Source organism: Mobula hypostoma, chromosome 2, assembly GCF_963921235.1.
Source record: "Mobula hypostoma chromosome 2, sMobHyp1.1, whole genome shotgun sequence".
Classification (NCBI taxonomy): domain Eukaryota; kingdom Metazoa; phylum Chordata; class Chondrichthyes; order Myliobatiformes; family Myliobatidae; genus Mobula; species Mobula hypostoma.
In genome coordinates this window covers 201,657,725-201,679,798 of record NC_086098.1, presented here as the reverse complement: position 1 = coordinate 201,679,798, position 22,074 = coordinate 201,657,725, and the positions used below count along the sequence as shown (strand labels likewise).

The following is a 22,074-nucleotide window of genomic DNA, read 5'->3' as shown; positions in this document are numbered from 1 at the left end:
AAAGTTACCAGGTGCTATCATGTTTGATCTACTAACCTTCCTCCAGATGGGTCCTCTAAGTTTTCAGTTCACTCCTCTGCACCGCTCCCCACTGCTTTGCTGCCAGTCATCCTGGCCCTGGTATCCACAACCTTCTCCCAGAATCTTCACTCCACCTTCACCATCACCATAATTGAGAACCTTGTTCCAACTGGCTATATCTCCATTACATCCCTTCATGAACTCCACACTTCGTAGGAAATTATAGAGGAAAGGCCTTTAGTACAATTTCTTTTTCCATGCAAGACCTTGAGCCTGGTGTGGAATTGAATATGGCACCCTTGATAGCACAGTGGAGGTGGCACCTTTCACCTCCAGCAATCTATTAAATCTTGACCTCCAATTTGTGTGGAGTCTACCCATTCTCCCTGTGGCTGCATAGGTTTCCTCCACATGCTCAGGTTTCCTCTTACATCCCAAAGATGTGTTGGTTGATAAGTTAATTGGCCACTGTAAAATGCCCCTAGCATATCACTGAATGTAGAAACTAGGAGCAGTAGAGGGAAAATTCATTGGAATTGGAGTGCTTTGTGACCTGGGTGAATATCTAATAAGTCAAAAGAGCCTCCTATATCGAAAGGAAATGGGGAAATATGGGAGCTTGCAGAATTTTGTCATGAGACCCCATTACTATGACTTAAATGCACATCAAAGTATTTAATAAACTGAATGATTTTTTTTCCATTCTATTGTAAGGGGGTTTCGATTTTTATGTTACTGCAGAGGCTAATTAAAATGGCGTCTTTGTTATGTTAATCTGGGGAATGCGGCTTTGTTGTGTTAAACGCTGAGAAAGTTTGCGCTAGCAGCTTGTTGTGGTTTAGAGGGTGATAAGAAATACATTATTAACCAATTGGGATAGTTGTTATGGTTTTGGTGTATTGAAGATACTGTATGCGTGGGGTTTTGGGGCAGAAGGCGGGAGAGCGAGACAGAGGATGGACGAGGTGCTGTGAGTCCGTTAACGGGGTCGGACCCCGAGCGGGATGTTCGGCGAGGAGACGGAGACGGACTCGAGTGGAACGTCTGGTCGACCACCGTTGTTGGTCCCAGGCGGCCGGTCGAGATGGTCCGAGGGGGTCGCAGGGTGAAGAAGGTGGTCCTTGAGCTCCAACGGTTTTTGTGCACGAAGAGATTGAACTTTGATAAGTGTGGCGCCTTTTATTTTCCTTTTATATTTTATTCTCTTTTAATTATATAGTTCCAGTAATATCTATAAACTGTAAATCATTTAATTGCCTCTGGTGTATTGTCTGTTATTTGGGCGGGGTGGGGTATCTCACACAACATCCACACAAACGAATTATCCAGTTTGGCGGGGCCGAGGCTGTTTACCTAGACGACAGCGAGCCGAGCGACCCTGAGGCTGGCCAGGGGGGCTACACTATCCTTTGGTGTGTTGACCAATGCAGTGGGTTATATTCCTTTCCAAACCAAATTCTCTCACGTCTGGAGATTTTTGAAATGCATTTTTGGATGATATTTATCACAGAAATTAGTAACCATGGATAATCAGACACATCCTAATTGCGAAAATACTGAGATGATCAAGCAATAGCTGTGGAGAGAGAAACTGAGAGATAATGGTGTGTACTGTCTGCGGTTCTGCACCTTGCAGATCTCAGTTTGGAGGCCAAGCTCCACCAGTGACTTTCTGACTACTTTCCTGCATGGAGCTCAGCAGTGGAGCAAGAGTTGTTGCAGTTCCTCAACACTCACACAGGTCTCAGATGATGTACCATTTTTCCATGAATAATAAGAAGAATAATATTAATAGCTATATTTATATAGAACCTCTCATACTTTTAGATGCAGGCTCAAAATGATTTACATAGATTGTAAAAATAAATCAATATAGTCATAAAACTGAGACAAAATTAAAAATCATAAGTAAAGACAAACATTATATGGAATAATGGATATTCAAATATACTGAATTATCTAAATTTAATTGACATCAATGGGCATTAAGTAATCCTATAAGTAGGCCAAAGTAAAAAAGTATGTTTTTAGAAATATTTTGAAATATTCTACAATACTAGCCTGGTGTATATCCAGTCAGTAGATTATTCAGGTTTTTGGTGCATAAAAGCAAAAGGCCACATTACCAGTTCTTATATGCTTGGCTCTAGGAACACTAACAAACCAGTATTCACGGATCTAAGACAATTATTGATGTCCCTTTTTTATACCCTTTAGAACAGGGGTAAGGAGGAACTTTTTTAGCCAGACAGTAATCTGTGGAATGCTCTGCCACAAACTGCGATGGAGGCCAAGTCCGTGTATATATTTAAGGTGGAAGTTGATTGTTTCCTGATCGATCAGGACATCAAAGGATATGGCGAGATGGTAGGTATATGAGGGTTGAGTGGGATCCAGGATGAGCCATGATAGAATCGTGGAGCAGACTCGATGGGCTGAATGACCGATATCTGCTCCTATGTCTTATGGTTTTCTGGTAAGGGATAGACACTCCAAGATATATGGAGCAACTGGATTATTCAGAGCCTTATATACAATTAAGAGTATTTTTAAATTGATTCTAAAGGACACAGGCAGCCAGTGCAATGATCAAATCTTTTCTTTTTTTAAAAGTTAAGATTCTTGTTGCTACATTTTGAACAAACTGCAGCCGATTTAGGCAGCCCTGAAAACAATGCATTACAGTAGTCTAAATGACTAAAAATGAAGGCACATATTAATTTTTCTGCATCTTGAGGTGTTCTAAGAAATCAAACTCTTGCAATGTTCTTTAAATGAAGAAATGCAGCGTTAGTAATATGGTTAGCCCAGAGTCAACAATAGCGCCCAAGTTGTTTTACTTTTGGCTTGATTTGTAAGGCCAGATGATCATGTTAATTTCTAACATTCGTTGCTTTTTTACCCATTTATCATTACTGGGTAAATGTGGCCTTGTCTCTCCCATCATTGAAATCATTTTATTGCAAATAATATGAGACCCTGTTCATAATTTTAAGCTAAAGAGATACAATCTACACCATAGTGAAAGGCATGACTATACGCTTACCAGTGACAAGGAAAAAAAGTCATAATATCATAAGACACAGATTAAATTCTGAATTTCCCTTTTAATATTTCAAGTACCTGAAGAGAATTATAATTGCTGAATGTTGCTGTAAATCTGCTAAAAGTGTTAAATTTGATAATAGGGTGAAAACATATTCTAAATGGATGCTGTACTATTAACGCATGCCTGGTTGGAAGTCTGGCATTAGAATATAATTTTTTATCATAATTATTGTAATTTTAATTAGTCCAGTGGTATGAAATCTGGTTTTATGCCCAAGCAATGAATACATTCCATTTCCATAGAGGAGCATGTGGGCTCCCTATATCCATTCCCATTAATGGTATGGAGTAAGCAGTCCCTTACACAGTCAAATGAATCAAATGGCTGAGCTACCGACTAAGAGTACATAGCTTCATGACCACAATGTTGGAAACCTTTAAACTGTTATGAAGAAAGATGCATTCCTGAAAGTTCAGGAGAAAGGAAATGACCTGATTTTCCTCCCTGCAGCAGACGACACTGTTGCACTTGAACTCATTTCAACCTCCATTGACCCTGCAGCATAGGAGGCAATGGTCAAGCTCATTTTCCTTGTTGATTCCTAACAAGGTGCCTAACAATGCAATACGCTTTTCGTCTTTTCAGGTGCCCAGAATAATTGCTGCCAGAGGATCAGTAAAATCTTGATAAAGGCTCCAGAGATATCTCCCCTGTATTTCAAAACACTTTTCATTTATCCAGCTATATGTTGACAGTGGCAGTTAGCAGAGAAAAGATTGTATGTTTTGAAGTGCTGAAGATATCCTGGTCAATAATTTGCATTCTGCTGGTGACTGATGGGGACAGGATATGGAATAGGTAGTATTACTTCAAATATTGGCTATCAAAACAGCATGTAGCCTCATTCATTGGCAATCAGGAGGGTGTCTGCTCCTACAACAAGCTTCAACTCTTTTATCAAGATAATGATGACCAAAAAGCTGACTAAACAAAATGAGTTAGCTTGCACTCTTTACCACCCAAGAAAAAACACATCAGTATCTATGAAGAAAATTATTAAAATATTTGGTTTCTTTTGTCAGTTTCTCTGTGTGTGTTTATGTTTCTCTCCTTGGGAAGGATGCAGTGTAGAGTGCTCAGTTAACGCTCAGTTTAAAATTCAATTTTTGAAATGAAATGTCAAATCATCCCCACAGTCTAAAGAAAGAAATAGACTGGAATAAAGTTTCACTGTTAAGCTATGGGTGTTCTTGTGTCTAAAATTTTACGGCTGATGAGTTCAAACCTTATTCTTTCAAAAAGATTTAAAGGAGAAAGTAGAATTTGCTGTCACCAGTCCAGATTAAGTCAACACTGCCACCAGTAGTGAAATCCAAACACTACCACTCCTAACCTCACGCAATGTTTTCTCATAATTTTAACTTAGATAATGTCTCAGCCATACTGTAACCTGCAATTTTGTGTATAAACTGCATTCCTGATGTGTGAGCTCCTTTTAGTGGAGCATGCCAATAAACACAAAATACATTTTCTGTGAAATCTGCCATGTAGCCTACTGTCAAGAATTTAGCCTACCTGTGGTTACTATACTCTTTTAAAATATATTTGAAGTTAGTAGTGTATTTTGAGTTAACAATTAAGGTTTGTATCACAATTGCATCTGAAGTTATGCATAACAATTTATACCTATATAACTATTATTAACATTTTCTGATTTTTTTTTTGTCAGTTTCTGTGTGTCTTTATGTTTCTATCTATGGGAATGATGCAGTGCAGAGTGCTTAGTTAATACACATTTTAACCTCTAACCAAGTAGAGAATCAGTGTAACATTTTCAAGAGAATCAGAGTCAGAATTAGGTTTAATGTCACCAGCATATGTCGTGAAGTTTGTTATCTTAGTGGCAGCGGTACAATGCAATACATGATAACATAGAAAAAAAAGTAAATGAATTACAGTTAGTATATCTATGTACATTAAATAGTTAAATTAAAAATAGTACATAAACAGAAATTGTAAAAAAGTGAGGTGGTGTTTAAGGGTTCAATGTCCATTTTTGAATTGTATGGCACAGGGAAAGAAGCTGTTCCTGAACTGCTGCGTGTGTGCCTTCAGGCTTCTGTACCTGCTTCCTGATGGTAACAATCAAAGAGGGCATGTCCTGGGTGATGTGTGTTCTTAATAATGAACTTCGCCTTTCTGAGGTACCATTCTTCAAAGATGTCTTGGATACTATGGAGGCTACCTAAGATAGAGCTGACTAATTCTGGAACTTTCTGTAGCTTATTTCAATCCTGTGCAATAGCTCCCCCCACCTCCATACAAGACAGCGATGCAGCCTGTGAGAATGCTCTCCACAGTACTTCTGTAGAAGTTTACGAGTGTTTTAGGTGACAAACCAAATTGCCTCAAACTCCAAATGAAGTATAGCTGCTGTCTTGCCTTCTTTATAGCTGCATCAATATGTTGGAACCAGGTCAGGTCCTCAGTGATCTTGACACCCAGCAACATGAAATTGCTCACTCTCTCCACTTCTGATCCCTCTACAAGCATTGGTTTGTGTTCCCTCGTTCTACCCTTTCTGAAGTTCGCCATCAGTTCTGATGTAACAAACAGCTTGAACCTGAAACCTACTGTCTTTTTTACAATTATTTTGCTAGACACACTAAGCAGCATATATTTTGGTTCTGTTTAAATTTAGCAACAATTGTAAACATATTCGTAGTAATCTGAATTTGTTCCTAGAATACAAGGAAGAATGAATATAAGAGCAGACGATCAAGTTGAGCTGCAACAGACCTCTTCTCCACACTTGTACAAGTTCCACATAGCTCTTAATTATCTTTAAAAAAATATTATTTACCCACTCTTTAAACCCTCCCCTCAGTAATCTGACAGCCACAACCCTCAGGAGGTGGGAGTGATGTGGAAGAATGCCAGAGATTCATGACCCTCTGTGAAAAGATTTATTTTCGACTGTCTCCAAAGCCAGTACATACGTTCTAGCATTATAATTTTTTTTTTGAAATTGCAAAATGGCCTTCTGTGGTTTAATCTGAAGTGGATAAGTAACTCACTGTTTATATTGTGAAACTAAACTATAATTTTCAGTAAAAGATATCAGCCATGTATTGAAATCATTCACAGAATTTCGCAAAGATTCTCGAGCAAGATGTAAACCAATAACTTATGAAGAGTGAAGGCGGTTTTAATTGTAATAGATCAGATGTCAAACATTCCTATCATTCTGGCTGATCTGAACACCTGAGTGGGTATAAGTGGACATTCAGCAATGGGAGATCAGAATCATCATGTAACACACTTTATGTGGTGTGGGAGTCCCTAGGTGGAATTACCTGGAGCACATATGTTATATATGTGACATAACATATGATCACACTAAAATCACAAGATAGCGGGTGATAGAATATGTGGGAGTGGATAAATCACAGAAGATCAGAGATTTCCTTGAAAAGCCCAGCAAATTCATATTTGCCCTCTTAGGGAATTTTCTCACCCATACTTCCCTGTTGTAGCAAAACTAATCCAAAATCAAAACGATTGCCACTAGCCTGTGACCACCACTGGGTTGTTATACTTGCATAACATACATTCAGCTCCAATGAAATGATTGTTCCAAAGAGTTGAATTCCTTATTTCCATCCTTTATTCTCAATTAGCAGGCATACAATCTTGAAGTGATATTAATTGGTCAGCAAAGATATTACCTCTGCCAGCCCCAATTTAAATTTGCAGCAGAATAAGCAAGAATACATAATTTATTCCCCTCGCTCTTACCATGCCTCCACTTAGCATTAATTAGCATAAAAAATGTAATAAATGTGCAACACAGAATACAAAGCAGATAAGAATGGATACATGGCTCCTACATTCCCCTCCAGCAGGTTTGACCTGATGGGTTAGTCATTATTGTTATTAATAAAGAGCAAATCAAAACCCTATGACTTTAAGTATGCAAGTCAGGTCTATTAAGAATGCCACTACCTTATTGATGAGTGACTGCTCAGATGCTGAAAACAGCATAGGATCAGACGAAGTAAACAGCTGTCTTCATTTAATGGCTTCCTGACAGGTTCCTACCTGATCTTGAGCAGATGGGGTGTGGTGATGGACGATTTTTATTTGCAGGATGTAGCGTGTGACATATTTAAATTCATCTTGGTTGCATACAGTAGTTTTATTGGCACAAGTAGTGCAGGAACCCATCAGAAAGATAAATAGTACCTTCATCCCTGGGAAGCACCTGTAAGTTATGGGGAATATTTACAGAACCAACTATATTAAAGCATATATCCTTTCTCTGACAACTGCAAGATAATTGCATAGATACAGTCAGTGATGCTGAGAAGCATGTGGATTTTCAACATGGTTAAGTCGATGATTTAAGTGCATGCAGCCACAGGAAAGAACTACTGAACAAATATGCAGAACTGTCTGATGGCGAAATTAACTATATGCTGTTCCTAAACTCATGTTGCCTGTTGTTTTAAAAGCAACATTGCATCTGTGAAATTCATTGGATTGTATTTCAGGTGATTTGGACTGAACACTTTTCAGTGTATAAAGTATTAAATGTGAGTTTTTAAAACAAAGGCATATGCTCACATTAATACTGCTATTCAAATGTTAGGTGGAAGGTCTTGGTGCTTTTTTCCTTTTAGCCAACAGATAATTAATTGATTAGTCTCTCTTTGCAATCAATAAATTCCCTGCTAAAAAGAGCTGGTGGCAAGGTCAGAAAAGACACAAACCATCAGAACACTTGAACAAAGAGTCCACAACCTGATCCAGAAGCAATTCAGGAATACACCGGAATCTGGCTGTTGATACCAAGTTTAAATAAATAAATATAGTTGTGGTCAAAGCCAAGCATGCTTTCTTGGTACAGCAATGTATTTCAACATGCAGAAAAGGGACAAAGACATTTCAGTGGATACATCTCAGACAATGCCCAACCAGTGTAAGCAGGTATTGCAAAGACAAACAGTACAGTGAGAGCAATTCAACATAAAACAGAAAAAAAAATACTATAAAGAGCACACAGAGATAGCAAGAAAAAAAAACTGTGCCATTTGGCCCATCATGCCAAACCTATCATTCAATAAAATCATGGCTGAACTTTAATCCAGCTTCATTTTTCTGCACTGATCCCATATTCTATTAAAGTACAAAAAATGATTGAAGGAATATAATGAATTAAATACAGCAAAGTTCCAACAGATACAATGAGGAGAGATGAAGTAGGGTGGACCTATAATCTCTAGTGTTTAGAAGCATCCGGAGTGATTACAATGAAACATGCATAAGATTGACAAGGGGTTATGTTTTTTCTGACTATACTCACCCTTCAGAGTCCTCTTGTGTGGTGAATTCCCAAGATTCAATACCCTAGGTGAAGAAATTTCTTTTCATCTCAATTTTGTTTGACTGTCCCTTGGTTCTAAACACCCCAGCCAGAGATAATATCTTTGCTAATATCACCCTGCCTAATTTTGTACATTTCAATGCAATTAATCTTAATTATTTTAGATATTAAAGATTATAGACCAAGTTTGCTTCTTTTCCCATCATAGAATATACTGTATGTTTCAGATTCAATCTGGAGAATCTTTGTTGTATTTCCTTCACAGCAAGTATTTCCTTAAGCAGAAAGAGCAGAACCGCATACAATATTTCATGTGTAATCTATGTTTGTAGCCTGTGTAACTGAAGTAAGATATCCGTAATCTCCGTTATGAAGTTTTCTTGCACTGAAGGCCAAGATACCACCTGCCTTCTTAATTATCCGCTTGTTTTGCACAAGACTTTATCTATAAAATTGTGCTCAGTTTTAGGGTATTTAATGTACTGAATAACAGAAGCTCTGAAAATGGTTCAAAGAAGAGCTGTACATGAAATGAGCAATTCAAAGATCTCAGCTCTCACAATAGGATTTGTAGGTTGTATTTTGTATTTTTATTCTAAACAAGTACAAGTTAAAGGGAAATTCAACTGAAGTGATTAAAAAGTAAAAAAAAAATCACTATGTGCAAACGGATGGATGCTGGGAGGTGGTGTAGTGGTGGTATAGATGGATGGACTTCAGGGTGGGTGGTCCTGGATTTGAATCTGGCCGGCTCCTTGCATGCTTTCCAATCATGCTGGGTTGAGCGTCGAACTAGCAACTTAGCCTCGTAACACAGACAAATGCTAAAGAAACAGAAAGGTTGTCACACAATGTGCCAAACAAAGCACAGGGAGGAACTTAAACAGATGGATAATTTTCATTGGATAAAGAGAGAGAAATTATGGTGAAATAGAAATATTTATGGCAAGATTCGATGCCAGGATGTTTATCTAAACATAATGTTGAACAAATTATTATTTTCATGTGGCGAATCTTAGTTTGTTCTATTGGGTCAAAAGGAGCGACATAAACTGATTTTTTTTTGTGCACCATTGTGTGGTTAGGATCAAGAATATGCTGCCAGGTATAAGTTTTAAGGCGTGATAAAGTAATGCAACCAGGTGCAATTATGGTTTTCAGAAGAGAAAAAATATTCTCCAATTTCAGGTAAGCTGCTCCCCTTCTGTCCCTTTACTCTCTCCTCCTGATCTACCCAGTTGCTCTTATACTTAACCCAGCCCCCATCACCCTGTTTATTTCCCTTCCACTAGTTTCACCCCTCCCTCTAGTGTTCCTATCTCACATCCTCCCTTCCTTAATTAATTCCATTCTCTACCTTCCTCTCCTATCAAATTCCATCAGCCACAGCCCTCTCCCTATAAGTTCCCAGCCTATCATCTCCTCCATTTGACTATCACCCCACCTACCTCTTGCTAAGCCCTTGCTCCATCCCTTCACTTTTATTATACTGGCTATCTTCCCTCTATTCTAGTCCAGTGAAGGGCCTCAACCTGAAGTATCAACTGTTCATTTCCCTCCACAGATGTTGCCTGGTCTGTGGAGATCGATCCTCCAGAATCTTGCTTATTATATCTGGAACAAATTTGATGGTCTGAATAGCCATTTTCAATGTTCTAACCTTTCTGCAACTCTCTAATTCAGGTCATCAATATGAAAATGCATCTGAAAATCATGTTCTGATCTGAAGGAGAATGGAAGTGTTCCATCAGAAAACATTTTGTTGAAATCAGTAAAGAGAGTTTAATGATCTAAGGGGGCATTCTCAGTATTTTTATGTGATTACATAAAGAAAAGTTTTGGTTGTTGACGCAAGTGTGTTTGATCAAAACTATTGAGCTCAGTGTTCTCATGTTGTGAAGTGAAGCAGAGATCAGCAAATTTTCTAACTTGGTTTTATTGTGGGTTTTCTTGTTTCGTCTTCATAAAGAATGGGAAAGCAGTTGTACAAAGAAGCTGAATGCCTAGTTCAGGTCCAAATGGGATGTTAGTGTTACAGAAAAACATGAACAAAATGCTGGAAATCTGAAACAAAATTAGAAAATGTCAGTCTTTGATATAATTGATATCAGTGTTGAGTTTGAAAGGTTGGCAGAATACCTAGTGGGAAACTGAAGATCTGTTCCTTTGAGTTTTGTGCTTATCATTGTTACAAGTTTGTTGAAATCATTATATTGGAATTTCATGCCACATAGACTCATTTGTAAGGTGATCAATTACTTACAGAATTGGCAAGTACACCTCAACTATAAAATAATAAATATTCAAGGCAAGACCATAAACAAAATATAAATATTCGTAAGCAGTGTTTGTAAGTATAATGACTTGGAGTATTGTATCATTGTGATGAGAACACCTCTCAATTTTCTTGGTTTTTTTTGCCCTGCTCAAACGAAAGGTTTGGCTCATGGTCAAAGCTTAATGCTGCAGATAGAGCCTAATGTGTAGACTCTATCTGAAACATAGGTACAGAGTGAAGAATATTTTATATACAGTACTTCTATTTCCAGTTTGTGGTCTCCTTTGATTGCTGTATGGTTTATATCATGCAGCATCCTCTTCAGTTTTTATTCCTGTTTATGCCAACTTAGTTTGGTTCTGTAACTAATACACTGAAATTTAATACTGTAAAATTTAGCCAGTTTCCTTCACATATTGCCACACAACACAGATGGGGGAATATAACAATATCTAGATTGGAATCTTTTCCTATCCTCTTTTTTCCTTTTTTCTTACTTACCTTTAACTGTAAGGACTGAATTGCTGCTTCATTTCTGGCCACAGTAAGTTGGAATTGAAAAGGTATAACCAGCAACTGGGCAATCCAATTTTCAATTAAGTGAACAGTGACAAATGGACTGGGCCGCATCCAAGGCTATGGAAATATCCGAAGTAGTGCAAGAATTGTGTGATAGCAATGTATGCAGAAATTTCATATCCTCGCGCAGGGAAATAACAGTGAGTGCTCCAAAAAGATTCAGTTGTACAACCTTTATTGACCATTAGATTTGTTTCTCAGGAGTTCTATTGTGCACATTCTGCTGCAGCTCTGTTTTCTTTGATATCACTTAATTAGTTTTTTATTTAGCTTTCACTCTGTTTTGCTCTTCTTCCTGTTCAGTTCCATTATATCATGTTCTTGTGGTTGTAGCAGTGTAGAAGTGTACAAACCTATGAGGGGTATAGATAGGGTGGGCATTGAGAAATAATTCCTATAAAAGAGATACATAAAACAAAGGGCAAAAGTTTGAGATGAGAAGTAACAGGGTTAGATGATATCTGAGGGGAAAAAGGAATGAAGCTTCAGGATGATTGCATCAGGAATACATTGCTTGAGAAGGCAGAGATGGCAGATACTGTCACAGCAATTAATAAACTTCTGGATGAGCACTTGAATTCCTAAGACATAGAAGGTTATGGACCAAGTGTAAATAAATGGGAATTGGTTAGATGCCTATTTGAGGATAGTTATGAACATGGTGAGCTGAAGGAACGATTTTTGTGCTTTACTGCTCTATGACTTGGAAATATCAATACCATAAAATGATAAAGAAGTAAGTTTCAGTAAAAAATTACACTATTTCATAGATTACACATTAGTTCCTTCACTGACAGCAGTTCTGAAGAAATAAATACAATTTTTCTCCCAGCAACAGCAAGGAATTCTCTTTGTTAAGAATCAATGGCAACTCAGATAAATACGAACTAAATTATTTTTTAACAAATAATCTAAATTATTGGAATAATCAATAACTCACTTAAGCATCAAAAATGCACAAGTAAATAAATAATAATTTTTTGCATTTCAGTAGATGGATTTGCTGTTCCATCTATCAATAATTATGAACATTTACATCCATAATACTATTATAGTCTAAAAAAATTGACCATTCTCCAGAGCATAATTTTCACTCATGATGATATTATAATCAGATTAATCTTTAAAAATGGAAGATTTATTTCAAAACTTACTTCCTATCTTGAATAATAATTGTAAACAAATACCCCATCTTTACACTAGATCAAGGGCATAGAAAAACAAATTACATAAGATCGATTCTATTCCATTGGCAAAATTGCATTACCTGGAAATTTTCTGTAGTCCAATGGGCGCAGTCTATTTGGAAAGAATTTGCTGAATGCGGAATGAAGCACCCTTCTGAGATTTTGATGACCCACCCAGTTTACCTGTAACTGCAAAACAGGGGAATCTATTAGATTATTGTGCTTGAAGAGAAAGAATACAGCTTTGCTAAGATTTCAGTCTTCAACCTTGGGATAGGGTCCCATTGGCACATATATTCCTTTGCAGACACTGTATATGAAATATGTCCTGTGGTATAATTTAGTATTGGTGTCATGAGGGAACAACCTCAAGATCAGCTGTACAGGGAGAACCTCAGGGGCCAGAAGGAGGAAAGAGGCAGTCCAAGCACCTCGTTTTGGTTAGGGATGTTCATAAATTGCCTGAAAGTGATGTATTTAACCACAGCTTAATTTACCATTCATCTGCAGTCTGCACTGAATCTCTTTTCCATCACAATTAAAATCAAAATAAAAGAAACATTAAACTTCTAAATGCCTATATAATTCAGTTAATCATCATTGTGCATTCCCTTTCTTCTCTGTGCTAATATTCACTCATCTAGTGTTTGAAGCTTGGCTCATAGAAATGTGTTGAATTTCAGTGTAGAAAATTGCAGCTGGCCTTGATGACATCGAACAGCTTGGGTGCAGACTGCACCATCTCAGCTCTGGAGGTGAGGTTGTATTATGCAGGCATACTGTCTGAGAGCAACAGCAAAGCCACCAATGGCATGGCAAGGGTTGAAGAAAGGACCATGTTCTCCAGCAATTGTACTCCATGGGAACTACTGCCAGTTCCACTGAAGCAGTCCCTGTGTTCACTGCTGTGAAACTCTGCAGGTTGTTTTGAACTCTGGTGTCTACGACTGATGTCGTCTTGCATGTTAGATATCTGACATTCAGCTGCAGGTCAAAGTCATAGGCTAGCCGCTACTGAGTTGGGATGGAACCAAAGCAACAGCCGTTCAACACTTCATCATCAGCGCTGCCACTAAGATAGGTTGTTACCACCTCTAGGCTGGAACAGAGATTCCCAAACACTGCAGAAAACTTTGTGCCATTGTGATGCTGGGCTCCTCCATCCTCATTGATAATAATCACAAACTGTTTAAGTTGGCTTCTCATTGTACTAAGTGTTACATACCTCAAGGAGATCTGTGATTTTTTTGTGAGAATGATGTAATGGTCTTTTGGAGGTCACCTGATGTAATTTTCCCGCCGATGTGAGGTCACGTGATGACATGTGCACCACGGGTATATAAGGGAAGACCTCAGATGACGCAGTTGGTTTTTAGTTTTTTAGTTTTCCAGCTAGAACATTACTCTGTCTCTGCTTTTGTTGCGTATTTGTTTTTATGTTGCCGTTTCATTTTTAAAACGATTGTTACGTTCTGCTGCAAGGTACAATAGTGCTGGACTGGAAATTTTTGCTAAATGTGTGGATGTACCTTATTCCATCAGTAGTACGGGATAGTGAAGACTTTATCAAAGTACAGGACCCGAAGGATTGAGAGGAGTCGGTATCATTCGGCAGTTTAACAAAGGATCGACCTTATTGAGTCTTCGTTGAAGGAGTAGTGACCTGCATCAAAGATAACTCTTGCCATAAGAGCCAAGAGTTCATGCAAGGTGCTCTCTAGAATTTAAAGTCAGTTGTTTTAAACTGTTTATTCCCTGCATCGTGAATCCTTTGGACAGAACCAACAGGAAAGTCGCGTCTATGAAGAAATCCTTCTCTAGAGAAGTCTCTCTAAATTGAACGTATAAATCTGTTGGACTTTCGAATTTACCATTTTAAGAACTATATCTGACTTTACCGCTTTAAGAACTGTTTTCGCGTTTAACACTTTAAGAACCAGTGCCGAGTGACGATAACAGTTAACTTCCGGTTAAGGTTTTTGTTTGTTTTTTTCATTGTTTATCCGTGTTTAACAAATGTTTGGTTGTTTTTATATAACCTGTCTCGATTGATATTCATTGTTGCCGGTTAAGTAATATAAGACAGTTTATTATGTACACTCAATCTTCCTCTATAGCTTTCTCCATTGGAGTCCTCATCCAGCAATAAAACTCTTGCTGGAAGTACCTAGAAGGTAATGTAGTGCAAGTTGTGATTTGTTCTGATAAAGAACATTCCACACAGTTATCTTTGCAGGTTTCTGTCCACCAATAACCTCAGTAGTGGCCATTTCAATCAAGGTCAGCCCCAATTAAAAGCTGGAAATCTACTGGCTGCCAAGCCAGAATGAAAATCTGAAATGCCAGTGGTCCACTCAGCAATGGATCCAACATCATGCTCTACCAGTTGAACAGAAGCTTATCTATATTTACCTAACCCTGTCTTGAAATGCATGTTGAGTCCAACACTGATGCAAATGACATCAAATGAAAAGAAATTCGAGATGAAGTGTCCCAGAATTAAAATGTTAACTGCTTAACGTTCCACAGATGCCGCCTGAGCTACTGATTTTTCATTTTTATTTCAGATTTCCAGCATGTCCAATTTAATTTGATCTTTACCTGTTGTTTACTATTTTGTCCTATACAGCCATATGTAAAAATCAGAGTTGCCAACATGAAGTAAGAATGTCAGGATTTTATTCTGATTGAATTGTTTTATCCATCTTTCTGGAAATAATCCCATGGCCATTCAAAACTCATCCTTGTGCATCCACCAGATAACACAATTAAGAGTAAAACCATGTACTTCAACAAGGCTGTACCTCAGCAAACTATGCCACCTTGAATAACTAAGACTATTTAATGCACAGGGTTGGCATCGAGGCACACGCTGACCACAAGGCTCCAGGCATGTGTGACTTGTTTCCTTGTACATATAAATTACTATTATTCACAAGAAACCAGCCCAGTGTTAGTTCTGTTGTTCGATCTTGGAGAAGAGTCAAAACTGAAGTAAAAAATTAAGCTGTTTCTCATGGCATTACTGTTCTTGGCTATGAGCAATAGGAAATTACATCATTTATATTTTGAAAACATTGGGAAACTTGACACAGGGCAAGTTTAAATTCTGTGATCCAATTGTTTAATTGAGCATATGAGTAAAAACTACTGCCAACCACATTACATTAACGAACTGGGCTCTTGGACATTTTCCCCCTTTGGGTCAGTATATATACTTTGGATAACATAACCTCCCTGTGAGCCAAAACTCAACAGCAGTGAGATTGCTGAGAAAAAAAAACAATCACTTGGGCCTTTTTCTTAAAGAGAAGTTTAGGGTAATGGTGTTTATTATGTAATCTTAGAAAATTAAACTATTGCTCCACTAGTAGCTCAGGCGGCCAAGGTGGCATTCAGCTGATGTAGAAAGACAAAAAGAATCATTGTCTGGATCTCAGAAACACTGATTTTATTCAGGGTGATGATAGATCACATATGAGACATTGAGCAGTACAAGGCCAACAGAATTGTTTGGGTCTTTCTATAAAGATAACAGTAGCTCTATGTAAAAGTTAATCCACAAGTTAACTGACAGCCATGGTGGAGAACTGTGAAGTGCCACATGTTGTGGCTCAAATTGTATTGCACAAAAGAAACTCAGAGGTTTTACTTCACACCTCTTATTTGCTTTAAAATAGAGTTCTGCCTTATTTCCGAATTGTTATTTGCTATTGAATTATTTGAACTGGTAACACTGAAGAACAATTTTTTCCATAAAAGTGTTGCTTCCTCAGAATTTCTTTTTTTTTAATGATAGACCACTTGAAGCTGAACACAAATATAATTTCAGACTACTTGTAACACTTAGGAATTTGGAGAAACAAGAAATTAACTTTTATTGGATATAATGTGTTTAATTGCATAACTGTGCTGATGCTTTACAGTAGTTCAATTAAGCTAAAAATGTTTTGTTGATGATTTTCATTCATGCTCAGTGTTTGAGGCTTTTCGGTTGAGTGTCCAACAATAATCAGCCAGCACTGATGGATTCCAGTTGCCTTGATACCGTTTCTCCATGACCACAATTTCACCATGCTCGTCATTGACAACGCCAAGATTTGCAGGGAAGAAGTCTAAATGGGAATGCAGAAAATGAATCTTTAGTGACATGTTGCAGTTCATGCTTTTGTATGCTTGAAGCATGTTGTCAACCATCTGCATGTAGTTCGGTACTCTGTAGTTGCCAAGAAAATTTTCAACAACATCTTTCCATGTGATTTTCTCCGCTCCCACTAGATATTCTTCAAATTGCCTGTCATTAATGACCTGTTTGATTTGAGGACCCACAAAAATGCCTTCTTAATCTTGGCATCAATTATTCTGGGAAATATTTGTCTCAAATATCGAAATCCTTCACGGAAATGTATAGCCTTTCTAAACCTTGTTGTGCCATGCAGTATCCATCCTGCCTAAACATGCTCATGCATGCCCGGACAAGATGGAAAACTTTTCAGCTTACATTGTGGGCAACATTTTAATTGACTTGAATTATGAATTGAAATAACAAATATAGGCATGTCCAAAAAGAATACAGTGTGTGATAGAAAAATTTCATGGTGTTTTGCCTGATCAGCAGCCCTGAATCAATAAGATACACCCAAAAGTATTGAGGAAGCAAAATCTTTGTTGTCCATTGCAATTAATGATGAACACTCCTTTATCAATAACAAGATTTATGATTCTGCTCTTCCATTTCAACACAAAAGTGATATAATTATTTAGTTAGAGATACATTATGGTAACAGTGCCTACCAACTCTTCCATAAACAATCCCCAAACCCGGCTGCAAAAGGAAGAGGATTGGACATGAGACTAGGAAGCCCATCCTGTAAAAACCCAGAGCTACATAAATGCCAACAGAAGCTCCAGCGACGTCATCCCTGGGAGAGGAAGGATACAATAAGGTGGGCTAAACCTGGAGACAACTGAAAGACAGGCGCAGGACAGCAGAGTCCGGTGAGCTACTGTCAGCAGCCTGTGCCCCAGTAGGGGTGATGGGCTTAACACATTAACAACACAACAGGCCCTATCAGTCCAATGAGCCTGTGCTGCCTGCCCAATTACACCCATGTAACCAATTAACCTACCAACCTGTACATCTTCAGAATGTGGGAAGAAACCAGAGCACCTGGAGGAAACTCACAGTCACGGGGAGAACATACAAGCTCCTTACAGACAGCAGCAGAAATGAACCTGGTTTACTGGCACTGTAATAGTGTTATGCTAACCACTTATTCATTCATTATTGATTACTCTTCAGAGATTTGAAACTTCTGTTTTCCTTTCTTAATTTTTGTGCCTCTTTTCCACCATTTTTATTTTTCTCCTTCTTCATTTGAGTTAATACACTATATTTTCATCATCATTACTCCTATTTCTTTACTTGTCCTTTAGTCACACAGTTTAACATATCCCAAAATTCCTATAAAATGGGGGGAAAGAATTTTGATTTTAAACTGCACGGAAAAAAATGCAATTAGCATAACTTGCCACATGATGCTTCACACCTCATCCAAAAAAACAACATCATAATGTTCCTTTGGTAAAGCATGGGACTGTCAACCTATATTTTGTGCCTAATGACAGGAGTAGAACTCAAACCTGTTTCCTTCTGACTGGGATCCAATAGATTGAAAAGCTTCTGATATTGCTTGTCCATTTTATCTAATAATGAATATTAAATTATATATGGTATAGTTTTGTTTTACAGAAGGAGTCATATGGATCATGCAGATAGATGGGATTAGATTAATTCAGCCTCACAGTCAGTACAGACATGATGGGCTGAAGGGTATGTTTCTGTGCTGTACTCTTCCATATTCTATGTTATATCTGCAAATGGTGAGGTGGAAATGCATCTGTAACAAAGGAGATGTAAGACACTTCTTCACTCCACTAGCCTGCAGGTCACCCTTGGACAAGGTGTAGCACCTGTCTAGCCCACCCAGTCAGGGTCACGTGAAGCCATGGGGGCAGGTGGTGGATGGTCATACGAGCAGTTCGTGCATATCACAAGTCCTGGTTATGTGACCACTGACGCCAGGCAGACAATCTCTAAATAATAATGATAATGGCTGCTATCACCCATCTCGTAAAGACACTGCCCAGAAGAAAGCAATGGTAAACCACTTCTATAGAAAAAATTTGCCAAGAACAATCGCGGTCCTGGGACCATGAAGGCCTACATCATAGGACATGGCACATTATGATGATGAACTAGTTATATTTAAAAGAGACTGAATTATAAAGTAGAATAAAAACAGACAAAGGAAAAATAAGACCAATATTAAAAATTAATAATTTCTAAATGCTTGAGCAATCAACTTACTACCAAAATAAATGTGACTTAGGTTACCTGGGTGGCTAAAGGCATATTTTGCCACAATTCAAACTCTGCCACAACACATTACCAGATAGACAGGAGAACCATTTCAAAAATATTCTCAAAGCCTCCTTGAAAATGAGCGATAGCAACATTAGACCCAGAGAGTCGCTAACCCATGACCATATAGATGACAGGAACACTGAAAACCCAAGCATAATTGTGTGAGGAGCGCATGACCCTACAAACCACACTGCCACTCACTTGTCAAGCTTCTCTTGGTCATCTGCAGTAAGGTGAATGAAGAAATCATACAGATACATGGACTGGTGGACTCTCTTGCAAAGGGGATCAGAGCATGAAAGTAAAAAAAACCTTGCTAAAATTGTATTAAACTTGGTGAGACACATCTTGAATATTATGTTCAACTTTGGAGATATATACTTGTATTTCACCAGTTTGATTCCTGGGATGAAGGTGTTACCTTATAAGGAAACAGTCTGAGCTTAGCAGAATTTAGAAGAATCAGGGGTGATTTTATTGAAACATAAAAAGTTTGGAGTGGACTTGACAAGGCAGCTGCTTCCCCTTGTGGAAACATCTATAATTAGGGGTCATAGTCTTAGAATAAAGGGTCACCAATTTAAGAATAAGGTGCTAAAAAATTTCTTCATTAAAGGTTTTGAATCTCTGTAAATCACTACCCCAGGGAACTGCAGAGGCCGAGTCATTAAATATATTCAAAGTAACATAGAGAGGTTTTGATCATTAGGGGAAATCAAGAAGTAACCTCTTACCCACTCTTCCATTTGTAATGTCCTCTTATAACCCCAACTACACAGCTGTTAGCTCCATGGAAAACTATATTGTTGCCTAAATCTTCTGTCAGTTTCAATAAGGTCTGTAGTAGCACTTTAATTGCCAGTTTGTATTTGCCATAAGGACGGTTGGGCTAGTATATTATAATAAATGCATCTTATTAAAAACACGATTTACATGCCTGCAGGGCTTTTTCTACTCTCACCTCTTTAGCTTTAGAAAAAGGAAATAATTGAAATGGTAGAGTCTCATTTCTATTCTTACTCTTACAGGATTTTTAAAATCTAATGATCTTTCTTTCTTATTTTTTTCCTTTCCCTCATATTCATTATCTAATTTTTCTCTCTGCTCCTTCATTGTAAAGAAACAGTGCAATAATTGTCTACGTATTTAATTAGGAATCTATGCCTTTTGCTGAGAAGCACATTCTATGAGAGCTATAGTATCAATGCAGAATTAAATGTATTATAATTCATGGGAAATTTGAATTACTCTGATATCATAGATGTGTAGAATTTTTGAAGAAATTAAAATATTTCAGTTTAACTCAATATAATTTCCAAATGCCCTGGAAAAGCATTCTTTCTACAACTAGAATTGAAGATCTATAGGAAATAATTTGAGGCTTTCTTGGATTTATTTAAGAATTTTAAGTAATAGAAAAGAAACAGAATTGCTTAATGGCACCAAGTATTTTATACATACATTTATCAAATAGTCAATTTAAGAGTGTTAACATAATTGTTTCATTGTGAAATGGGAGTACTTACTGTAAAGCAAATGCAGCTCTTTGTTAACCCAAGTCTATACAAAGTGCTGTTGCGAACATGTGATTAATTAGGAACTTGGACATAGTTTAATTTCAAACTAAAATAAAAGTCCAATTAAATTTCCAAAGTTAAATGAAAGGGCAACTGTGCAGACAAATTCAGAACAAATTGCCATTTTCAGCTATCTAGTTTGAATTTCTTGGATGCGAAGAAAATAAACCATATGTCCACTGAACAGGATTGACCTAAACCATTCTGATGCAGTATAGTGATTTTGTTTTAATGAGAAGATATATAAATGTAAACACAGAAATAGGTATGCATCAGTTTAACTCAATATATCTCTATGCACCATCTATACTTCAGACATTAAGAAATAGGCAGAAAAAGCACAATTCAGTTCCAACAGATTTACATTTAAATGGCGTGAACTAAATTATTCACAGCACCTACATGTTACAGTTTCTAATTCACGCATGTGGTCATTTTCAGATCATACTTTAGTCCATACTTTGCTGCCATTAATCAGTGAAGATTTTTTTCTGAGATACATCACTGATTTGCAAAGAAATTACTCTTTTCATGACTCTATGTCGTCCCAAAACACGCCATAGATCATTTAACCTTCTTAACTTCTAATATATTTCTTCTCAAATGAAAATTGATGTACATGTGCTGACATGATTGCTGAGAGGGTTATCTCAATCCTGGAATTGCCAAAGGTGTGTTGACGTGATTCAAAATTTAAAAACATCCCACCAATTTTTGGTTTATTATTTCTTGCTTTACTTTAAAAAAAAATCTACTCAGGTAATTACCATTATGAAGTACGGGTTTAATATCTGTGTGATCTGTATGGTTCACCTTGTAATTACAGCTTTAACTTTGTGCAAATATTTCACAAGTATCCTTTCTCCCTATGTAGTAGTTAGCTCTTGTAGGACTAATTCCAGAAACCTCTTTTCATCTACATTTAAACTCTTTAGGAGTGAAAAGAGGGACAGAAAAATATCAGTGATTGACTGGGACAGATGTAAACCATTTGTTGTCTCATGATTACCCAACATTCAATCTAGTCATGATTGATCTGTATGTTAATTCCACTGGCCCAGGACAATTGCATAATACTTAATGTTTCCCTTCCAAATAAACTATCAGTGTCAGTTTTGACATTGTTGCTGCTGTATACCATTCTTTTACTTACAGTCTTGGTTTAAGGTTATCTATGCCTCTTGTATCCTAAATCAACCTATTCTCCATTCTCAAAAGAGCTTAGTGTATGAGATTGACTTGCAATCAGAGTTACAGAATACACGTGGACTAAGATGTTAACTGTTCTGTGCTATCACCAGTGGGATCATCAGTTGATCTGCTACCTGTCTTCAGGAGTTTTGGCCCGCTTATAATCAAGACTCCCTCAAGGTGGTGGGCCAGCAGTGCTAAAGCACCACCTCCCATTGATGAGCTTAAAAACTTGGCATCTGCCTCCATCAGAGTTGTTGGTCACTTCCATCCAACAGATAGTCTGCTCTTCAGGTGGCTATGCAACTACTGAAGGGTTTGCAAAAGATGTATACACTGTCTGACTACCTGCCCCTCTGGACATACTTGGTCCATACCC

General features: G+C 37.6%; 1 protein-coding gene across 8 annotated transcripts in view; it reads right to left on the bottom strand.

Moving 5' to 3' along the window:
- The window catches only part of LOC134342810 (extracellular sulfatase Sulf-2-like), a 352,386-nt gene that overhangs the window by 227,012 nt on the left and 103,300 nt on the right, over positions 1-22,074 (bottom strand). For 4 of the 8 annotated variants that reach the window (XM_063041403.1, XM_063041402.1, XM_063041410.1 and 1 more), the window contains exon 3: positions 12,581-12,689. The exons of 1 other annotated variant lie outside the window; for it this stretch is intronic. The gene's annotated coding sequence lies outside the window, so the exon portion shown is untranslated. Of the gene's footprint in view, positions 1-7,171; positions 7,195-8,435; positions 8,480-12,580; positions 12,690-22,074 lie in introns of those variants that run through there. 3 more of the 8 variants (XM_063041404.1, XM_063041405.1, XM_063041409.1) reach the window with 2 other exon arrangements.